General features: G+C 41.6%; 1 non-coding gene across 1 annotated transcript; it reads left to right on the top strand.

Annotated features, from left to right (window-relative positions):
* The first annotated feature begins 355 nt into the window (after positions 1–355).
* Trnat-ugu (transfer RNA threonine (anticodon UGU)) lies at positions 356–430 on the top strand. Its single transcript has one exon. It is a non-coding gene; the product is annotated as a tRNA-Thr (tRNA).
* Positions 431–10,220: the final 9,790 nt, after the last annotated feature.

Raw genomic sequence — 10,220 nt, forward strand, 5'->3', positions numbered from 1 at the left:
CGTAGCGGTCGCGTGGCTCCCGACTGAAGCGCCTACAACCGCTCGGCCACATCGGCCGGTTTATCATGTATTCTAGAAGAGTTGCAAGGTCGTCAGTGGCGCCTGTTCTTTCGAGAGCAGTTACTATCTTCATATCTATGGTTAAACGTTACCCAGCCATTGACCTTCGTCTGTGCGAATGCGCACAGGTTGCCGGAACTCTTACGGGAATCGTCACCTTAGTGTGAGCCAGTAATGAGTGGATGGACAAATACCTATTAAGTACATTACGTATGCGGATTGTGGACGGTTGGGGATGTGAGTCTCACGGGAAGCGTGCGAGGGATAAATTCCTGCAGTCGTGCTGTTCATGTGTGCCCTCGATGGCTCAGATGGATTGAGCGTCTGCCTTGTAAGCAGGAGATTCTGGGTTCGAGTCCCAGTAGGGGCACACTTTTCAGCTGTCCCCATCGAAGTATATCAACAACACCTGTCGGCAGCTGAGGGTTTCAATTAATTATCAGTTGTGAAGGTGATTCGATGAACCCTTTGCCAGGCACTTAAATGTGTTTTGCAGGGTATCCATATAGATGTAGATGATAACTCGTCCCGTGTCGCACGTGCTCAAAATGATTCATACTGCAGAATGCATGCAAACATACTCACCGAAAATACGGACGAATATCAAGTGCAGGCTGCCGAGTGCTGCATATCCAGCTTTGACAGATCGGCTTTTCCTGCCAAGAAGAACAGGAAGTTGCTGTCTAGGAACAATCAGAGGTAGAGGAAGGGTTGATAAATACTCCTTGACTTGCAGACTAAACGTAAATAACGAAAATACATTTTTGGTAAAAATTGGTCAAAACATAATCGGTTGCCCTCCGTATTGGATTAGCTGTTTTGAATATTGAAAATCTGACTTCAGATTCGTTTTCAGCGACATTAAAAATATATATGTAACACTCAGTTCATGCAAATCGAAGTAATAATATAACTAAATGTTTTCCCTAAACTTTGAACACATTTTTTTCGGGTAACTATTTTCTCAGAACGGCATGCAGCATAAATTAAAAGTGGTTCGTTCTCTTAACATCTACCTCTGACCCCTAAAAGTAAACACTTTTCTTAGGAACTTATAGCTATAATATGACATTTGTTAATATTAACTAATTTTTGTGTAGGCATAAGGAGTGAAACAAACCCTCAAAAATCGAACTCAAAGTTCGAATTAGCACTGTATCGTTAAATTTAAGGTTGTTTCATTGCGGTTAGGTATACGCTCCCATAAATTTTATGTTTTATCGACTGATGTTATCCATTTTCAATTTCAGAGGAATAATGTAGTATCAACTGATGTTACCCATTTTTGAATTCAGGTAACATATGAGGTGCCACACTGCACGCGCTCTGCGTACTCCAGTCTCGCAGGCCCTTGATCAAATCATAATTACGGGCGCCATTTTTTATTGAAAATCTAAAATTAAGCTCATAGTATTATCACTCGTAATTCCCAAACAGATCTTTCGAATGTATTTTCATTGTCTCAAAAAGAATTTCAAATTTACCCTTTTTTGCTCATTTGTATGAGAACCTGGCCGTAACGCCGGAATATAGTCACGAGATTTTTTTTCAGAGACGCTGTACGTTCGCGAGAAGACTTTCGTTCTGCGCGTGTCGAAGGACATTCCTCAGATATTACTGTGTGTGTGCTACTCAGTCGTGCCATTTAAGTGTACATCTTTGCATAGTTTTCCTTTCACGGTGTAAACAGTGTTCCGCTCAGTTGCTAACTGGCCAGTGAGTGGTTCCGAAGGTATCGGATGTGCGGTGCGTTCGGTCTGCTAGGACAACAGCAGACTAGCGTGGTGCGATGGCAGAAGCAGACACTGAGGGAGCTAGCTGCTGGGACGCCAGCGAACAATTTATGCCAAGTAAGACGAAGAGGACTATTCTAAAATTACGAGCCGTCTCAAAAGTGTTTACCATTGGTAAATCTTGCTGTTGAGTCTGACAAAACTGGCAGTTTTGCCTAGAGATACATTAGAGAGAGCTACAGGAAATCCCCCCACCCCCCTCAATGAATTTTTGGTTGTGATGACAGGCCGATTGGTAGTGTAGCCCGAGATCTAAGTTAGGTTGGAAGGTGGTAATTTGATTGAGAGTTGTTTACGCCAACGATTATGAATGCCGACTAAACGTTGTGCGAGCAGATTGCCCTGTAGCGTAGCCTAGCGTTTCCGTCCGCGCCACATTTAACACACTTTCTCTAACTGTGTACAAAAGTCTCACAACAGCCACGATAACTACGTTTCTGGTGGGGGGAGGGTAGAGTCCACTATGTAACGTTCACTGCAAATTTTAGTAACCGCATAAACTAACCGAAATAGAAGCGTAATTTTAACTATATTTCCTTTTGTGGGAAAATAATGGTTCTCCTCTTTCGGCAGCAACTGCAATATGTAGGCGACTTATTAGTTTTTTTTAACTCTGAATCATGATCTCAATAGACGCAGTGCTTTTTTTACGTTACTTGATTTGTGGTCTATAGTAAACAATGCAACGAATTGGTAAATTCTTTGAAGTTTGACGTGTGTTACATAGACGACGTCTGCAATGTTCGTAAGGCCAAGTTTGCATATATTCGGTGTCTGTTTTTTTGGCCATGTACTGTATAATTAAAGGGAGGAGGATTATGTTCAAGGAGCAGTGCATTAGCAGTCTATGGAGAAATTGAGAATTTGGATCTAACGAACGGCATGCTCGGGCAGTTCGTGCTATTCTGTTGACCACTGTGTAATTCGGACACAGTGATCATTGCCTCTCCCTCGTAACCAGGCGACTCGGGTGCTAATCCTGGTCTGGCACAAATTTTCAACAGTGCCCATTGACTAAAGTCTGTGCCCATTGTCAGCTAATATCATTGTTTCGGTGTTAAATAGTATTTTGTTCGCGATACGTGGTTTAGCTTTTTCATGGATAACAGCTTTGAAAAGCGTACAGGTTATATTGATATTTGCTCGTCGTTAGTCCAAGGCAACTATAGCGATTTATAAACACAGTTGTAGTTCGTATTAAGCCTACATACGTAATTGTGTCCTGTGTTTCTTTACCAAGAACTACTTCGTAAGTAATTCCCCTGTAGTGGTATTTTGTTTTAGTATTTTGTTTAAATATTTATAGACTGCAGGCTTGGATGAAATATGAAACACATGTCCGAAGTTCCTGTTGATACTGCAGATACTGTTTCATCCGTACTAGGGGCCAAAACATTTCATCTAATACAGAAGGACACAATTTGTCTCGAGATTTAGCAATTTTTCGTAATAGAGGCCTTGCTTCGATATATTTTTCTCTAATTCTTGTTTGGATTTAATCTTAAAACACACTAACTCTTCCACCACTTATTCGATATGTGGTTTTATCCATTTCGTAGCCTAGAGTTCCTAAACGGTCGATAATATTAATGATTTCCTTTCTCAATTATATTTTCTGTAAATCTCCTGTTTATGGTTATTGCTAACATGTTTCACGTTCTCACTTTTATTATTTTTATATTTCTAGTTTTGTGCCTTGTAGCCAAATTTTCTTTGAATCTGGTTTTTAATTCTGAAATAGTAACAGTTGAAGGTCAAGAGAAGATTGCGGTCTATTTGAGGAGAGTGGCTTGGAGATTTTTTATAACAGACGTATACAGGTCATGGGGATCCTTACCTATATACGTTTACTTCGAGTGTGATGTAGCCCATTCTCTTGTCATGATCTCGGCTGTATCGTAGCACATTGTCTCGGTTAGGTTGGAGATTTCTGTTGAGAGTTGCCGAAGTCAACGAAAGTGATTACAAAGTAAAGACTGTGCTAACAGAACGATGTGTAGCGTAGTCCAACACGTTCTTTCTGTCCTTTTAAAGCCTCTTTTAATTAAAAATAACTAAAGCTGCAAGATACAATCACAAAAACTGTATTACGTAATAGAGTAATCCCAGACTATTGTTGTGTAAGTTGTGTGCGTACACTATTTTTTTTGTCAGTGAATATACATTTTTTTACTCATTTGCTGGGTTTCCATTTTCCCCGTTTTCTGGCAAAAAACCTTTTCCTGTGAAGGGCCCATTAGCTTGTCGGTTATATTTGTGACTTTCTCGACGGTCAGTAATTTCCTGATATTCCATCCACCGGCGTCATTGTTAATATCGGATATAGATTTTAGTATTAGGAAGGCTAATATGAAGCTAATGCATAAGTAGGTCTAATAATTAATAAAAATAGGAATGCGGGTAAGCTACTACAAACAGCATAGTGAACGCATTGTTGTGGCCAAGATAGCCACGAATCCCACGCTTACCAAAGTCGTAAAAGTAGTCCGCAGATGATGAAGAAATTGATGAAATGTGTGATGAGATAAAAGAAATCATTCGGATAGTGATGGGAGATGAAAATTTAATATTAATGGGTGACTGGAATTCGACAGTAGGAAATGGAAGAAAAGGAAACGTAGTAGTTGAATATGGAATGGGGGTAAAAAATGAAAGAGGAAGCCGCCTGGTAGGTTTTTGCCCAGAGCATAACTTAATCATAGCTAACACTTGGTTCAAAAATCATGAAAGAAGATTGTATACGTGGAAGAGACCTGGAGATACTGCAATATTTCATATATATTATATAATGGTAAGACAGAGATTTAGGAACCAGATTTTAAATTGTAAGACATTTCCAGGGGCAAATGTGGACTCTGATCACAATATATTGATTATGAACTGTAGATTAAACTGAAGAAACTGGAAAAAGGTGGGAATTTAAGGAGATGGGACCTGAAAGAACTGACAGAATCAGAAGTTGTAGAGTGTTTCAGGAAGATCATTAGGGAACGATCTACGGGAATGGGGGAAAGTAATACAGTGTGATGAGGGATCTGAGTGGTGTACTGTCAAGGGGGAGGGGGTTCCTCAGGGATCAGTGTTGGGGCCGCTCCAGTTCCTTATTTATATAAATGATATGCCCTCAAGTATTACGGGTAACTCTAAAATATTTCTGTTTGCTGATGACACTAGCTTGGTAGTAAAGGATGTTGGGTGCAACATTGACTCCGTTTCAAGTAGTGCAGTACATGACCTCAGTCCATGGCTTGTAGAAAATAAACTAACGTTAAATCACAGTAAGCTTCAGTTTTTACATTTTCTAACACACAATTCAACAAAACCTGACGCTTTAATTTCACAGCATGGGCATATGATTGGTGAAACTGAACGGTTCACATTCCTAGGTGTTCAAATAAATAGTAAGATGTCGTGGAAAGCCCACGTTCAGGATCTTGTTCAAAGACTTAATACTGCCATTTTCACTATTGGAACGGTGCCGAAAGTGAGTGATACTTCGACAAGTAAATTAGTCTACTTTGCTTATTTCCATTCACTTATGTCGTATGGTATTATGTTTTTGGGTAACTCTTCCCATTCTAGAAGGATATTTTTGGCTCAGAAACTGGAGGTTCGGGCGAAAAGTGGTGTGAGTTCACGAATCTCTTGTCGACTTCTATTCAGGGAGTCTGAGTATTTTGACCTTGGCCTCTCAATATGTATATTCCTTATTGTCGTTTCTTGTAACCAATATTAGTTTATTTCCAACAATAAGCAGCTTTCACTCGGTTAATACTCGGCAGAAATCAAACCTCCATTTGGATCGGACTTCCTTAACTCTTGTGCAAAAATGTGTGAGTATACTGCTGCATCCATTTTCAATAAGCTGCCACTCGAATTCAAAAATCTTAGCAGTAATCCACGCGCTTTCAAATCGAAACTGGAGTGTTTCCTCATGGGTCACTCCTTTTATTCTGTCGAGGAGTTAATTGAAAAATTAAGCTGATTCTCATTGTACTGCTGATAGCGTTTGCTTAAACTTATGGACTGATTTTCTCTCAGGTTCATGAACATGTATTTCTATCTGTTATTACTTTTTTGTTGTAAGTTCATGTGTCGCCCTAACCGCCGGCTGCTTCACGTCTGCTGTGCAGCGAGCTACCTTAATTTAAGTATTAACTCTATTTTTCTTACTTGTCACTTCTTCTTCCGTGTGTTTTTGCTTTTAGGAAGCTTTAATTGTCGAGTGCTAGTAATAGTGTTACATAGATTTCGTGTTTGTTTTGAATACAGTCAGAGAGAGTCCTTGTAGTCAGCCATAGTGCTAGTAGTGCTAGTGTTTGTTTTGAATACAGTCCAGAGACAGGTAGTGCTATTTTCATTGTTTTCCACAAGAAGTGGTTAGCAATCACAGTTTAGTCAGTAATCAATCGCCTTTAGTGAATTAGCAGTCTACTTAAAAGTTTATTAAGTCTCTTCGGTAAATTGATTCCTTAGGATGGATAGGATGTGTGACTGCTGTGTACGGACGCTGGCCACTCTTCGCGAACAGCTGAGCGTGTTGATGGCCGCGGTCAGATGGCCGCGGTCAGCCGTCTTCAGGCTGCTGCCTCGGAGTGTAGCGGCAGTGGGGAGTCTGGTGCGTCGCATGGTGCACCCCAGGTTTTAGATGCTTCACCCACTGTCCCTGCTGTCGAGAGATCTTCGCGGGTACCGGGCGCGGTTGGGCCACCCTCTCCCCAAGGGGAGTGGCGGGTTCAGTGGCGTTCGCGGCGCACGAGGCGGAGGGTCAATGTGGAGGCTGGCCGTGTGGCATCGCCCGCTCTGCCTGTGAATGGACATGTGGCTGCTCCTTCAGCAAGGTCCGAGCAGGCACACGGGGGGAGGGGTTTATTAGTTATTGGGAGCTCCAACGTTAGGCTAGTGATGGTGCCCCTTAGGGAAATGTTATAGTTCTGGGAGGAGATTTTAATTTTGCTGGATATAGACTGGGAGACTCAAACGTTCATAACGGGTGGCAGGGACAAAGAATCCATTGAAATATTTTTAAGTGCTTTATCTGAAAACTACCTTGAGCAGTTAAACAGAGAACCGACTCGTGGCGATAATATATTAGACCTTCTGGTGACAAACAGACCCGAACTATTTGAATCAGTTAATGCAGAACAGGGAATCAGCGATCATAAAGCGGTTACTGCATCGACGAGTTCAGCCGTAAATAGAAATATTAAAAAGGTAATAAGATTTTTCTGTTTAGCAAAAGTGACAAAAAGCAGATTACAGAGTACCTGACGGCTCAACACAAAAGTTTTGTCTCAAGTACAGATAGTGTTGAGGGTCAGTGGACAAAGTTCAAAACCATCGAACAATATGCGTTAGATGAGTATGTGCCAAGGAAGATCGTAAGAAATGGAAAAGAGCCACCGTGGTACAACAACCGAGTTAGAATACTGCTGCGGAAGCAAAGGGAACTTCATAGCAAACATAAACATAGCCAAAGCCTTGCAGACAAACAAAAATTACGCGAAGCGAAATGTAGTGTAAGGAGGGCTATGCGAGAGGCTTTCAATGAATTCGAAAGTAAAGTTCTATGTACTGACTTGGCAGAAAATCCTAAGAAATTTTGGTCCTATGTCAAAGCGGTAGGTGGATCAAAACCAAATGTCCAGACACTCTGTGACCAAAATGGTACTGAAACAGAGGATGACAGACTAAAGGCCGAAATACTAAATGTCTTCTTCCAAAGCTGTTTCACAGAGGAAGACTGCACTGTGCTTCCTTCTCTTGAAGTCGCACAGTTGACAAAATGGTAGATATCGAAATAGACGACAGAGGGATAGAGAAACAATTAAAATCGCTCAAAAGAGGAAAGGCCTCTGGTCCTGATGGGATACCAGTTTGATTTTACACAGAATACGCGAAGGAACTTGCCGCCTTCTTGCAGCGGTGTACCGTAGGTCTCTAGAAGAGCGAAGCGTTCCAATGGATTGGAAAAGGGCACAAGTCATCCCCGTTTTCAAGAAGGGACGTCGAACGGATGTGCAGAACTATAGACCTATATCTCTAACGTCGATCAGTTGTAGAATTTTGGAACACGTATTATGTTCGAGTATAATGACTTTTCTGGAGACTAGAAATCTACTCTGTAGGAATCAGCATGGGTTTCGAAAAAGACGGCCGTGTGAAACCCAGCTCGCGCTATTCGTCCACGAGACTCAGAGGGCCTTAGACACGGGTTCACAAGTAGATGCCGTGTTTCTTGACTTCCGCAAGGCGTTTGACACAGTTCCCCACGGTCGTTTAATGAACAAAGTAAGAGCATACGGACTATCAGATCAGTTGTGTGCTTGGATCGAGGAGTTCCTAGATAACAGAACGCAGCATGTCATTCTCAATGGAGAGAAGTCTTCCGAAGTAAGAGTGATTTCAGGTGTGCCGCAGGGGAGTGTCATAGGACCGTTGCTATTCACAATATTCATAAATGACCTGGTGGATGACATCGGAAAGTCTCTGAGGCTTTTTGCAGATGATGCTGTGGTGTATCGAGAGGTTGCAACAATGGAAAATTGTACTGATATGCAGGAGGATCTGCAGCGAACTGACGCATGGTGCACGGAATGGCAATTGAATCTCAATGTAGACAAGTGTAATGTGATGCGAATGTATAGAAAGATAGGTCCCTTATCATTTAGCTACAAAATAGCAGGTCAGCAACTGGAAGCAGTTAATTCCATAAATTATCTGGGAGTACGCATTAGGAGTGATTTAAAATGGAATGTTCATATAAAGTTGATCGTCGGTAAAGCAGATGCCAGACTGAGATTCATTGGAAGAATCCTAAGGAAAGGCAATCCGACAACAAAGGAAGTAGGTTACAGTACGCTTGTTCGCCCACTGCTTGAATACTGCTCAGCAGTGTGGGATCCACACCAGATAGGTTTGATAGAAGAGATAGAGAAGATCCAACGGAGAGCAGCGCGCTTCGTTGCAGGATCATTTAGTAATCGCGAAAGCGTTACGGAGATGATAGATAACCTACAGTGGAAGACTCTGCAGGAGAGACGCTCCGTAGCTTTGCATGGGCTTTTGTTGAAGTTTCGAGAACATACCTTCACCGAAGAGTCAAACAGTGTATTGCTCCCTCCTACTTATATTTCGCGAAGAGACCACGAGGATAAAATCAGAGAGATTAGAGCCCACACAGAAGCATACCGAGAATCCTTCTTTCCACGTACAATACGAGACTGGAATAGAAGGGAGAACGGATAGAGGTACTCAGGGTACCCTCCGCCACACACCGTTAGGCGGATTGCGGAGTACGGATGTAGATGTAGATACTGACACGTTCCATGACCTTGAAGATTTGCTCCTCAATTTGGGCCTACGGAACTTGACATGCGCAGAGAAAGAGGGTAACAGAAGATATATTGAATTTAATTTATGAAAGGAGAAAATACAAAAATGCAGTAAATTAAGCCGGCAAAAAGAAATACTAATGTCTCAAAATGAGATCGACAGGAAGTGCAAAATGGCTAAGCAGGGATATCTAGAGGACAAACGTAAGGATGTAGAGGCGCATATCACTAGGGGTAAGATAGATACTGCCTACAGGAAAATTAAAGAGACCTTTAGAGAAACGAGATTCACTTGTATGCATATCAAGAGCTCAGATGGAAACCCTGTTATCAGCAAAGAAGGGAATGCAGAAAGGTGGAAGGTGTATATAGAGGATCTATACAAGGGCAGTGTACTTCAGGACAATATAATGGAAATGGAAGAGGATGTAGATGAAGATGAAATGGGAGATGACATACTGCGTGAAGAGTTTGACAGAGCACTGAAAGACCTTAATCGAAACAAGATCCCGGGAGTAGGCAACATTCCATTAGAACTACTGACAGCCTTGGGAGACCCAGCTCTGACAGAACGTTACCGTCTGATGAGCAAGATGCATGAGACAGCCGAAATACCGTCAGACTTCAAGAAGAATGAAATAATTCCAATTTCAAAGAAAGCAGGTGTTGACAGATGTGAAAATTAGCGAACTATAAGTTTAATAAGTCACAGCTGCAAAATACTAACGCAAATTCTTTACAGACGAATGGAAAAAATGGTAGAAGCCGACCTCAGGGAAGACCAGTTAGGATTCCGTAGAAATACTGGATCATGTGAGGCAATACTGACCCTACGACTTACCTTATTAAGTAGATTAAGGAAAGGCAAACCTACGTTTCTAACATTTGTAGACTTAGAGAAATCTTTTGACAATGTTGACTGGAATACTCTCTTTCAAATTCTGAAGGTGGCAGGGGTAAAATACAGGGAGCGAATTCAATTTACAATTTGTACAGAAAGCAGGTGGCAGTTATAAGAGTCAAGGGATATGAA

This window comes from Schistocerca gregaria, unplaced genomic scaffold (assembly GCF_023897955.1).
Source record: "Schistocerca gregaria isolate iqSchGreg1 unplaced genomic scaffold, iqSchGreg1.2 ptg000378l, whole genome shotgun sequence".
In the NCBI taxonomy this organism is placed as follows: domain Eukaryota; kingdom Metazoa; phylum Arthropoda; class Insecta; order Orthoptera; family Acrididae; genus Schistocerca; species Schistocerca gregaria.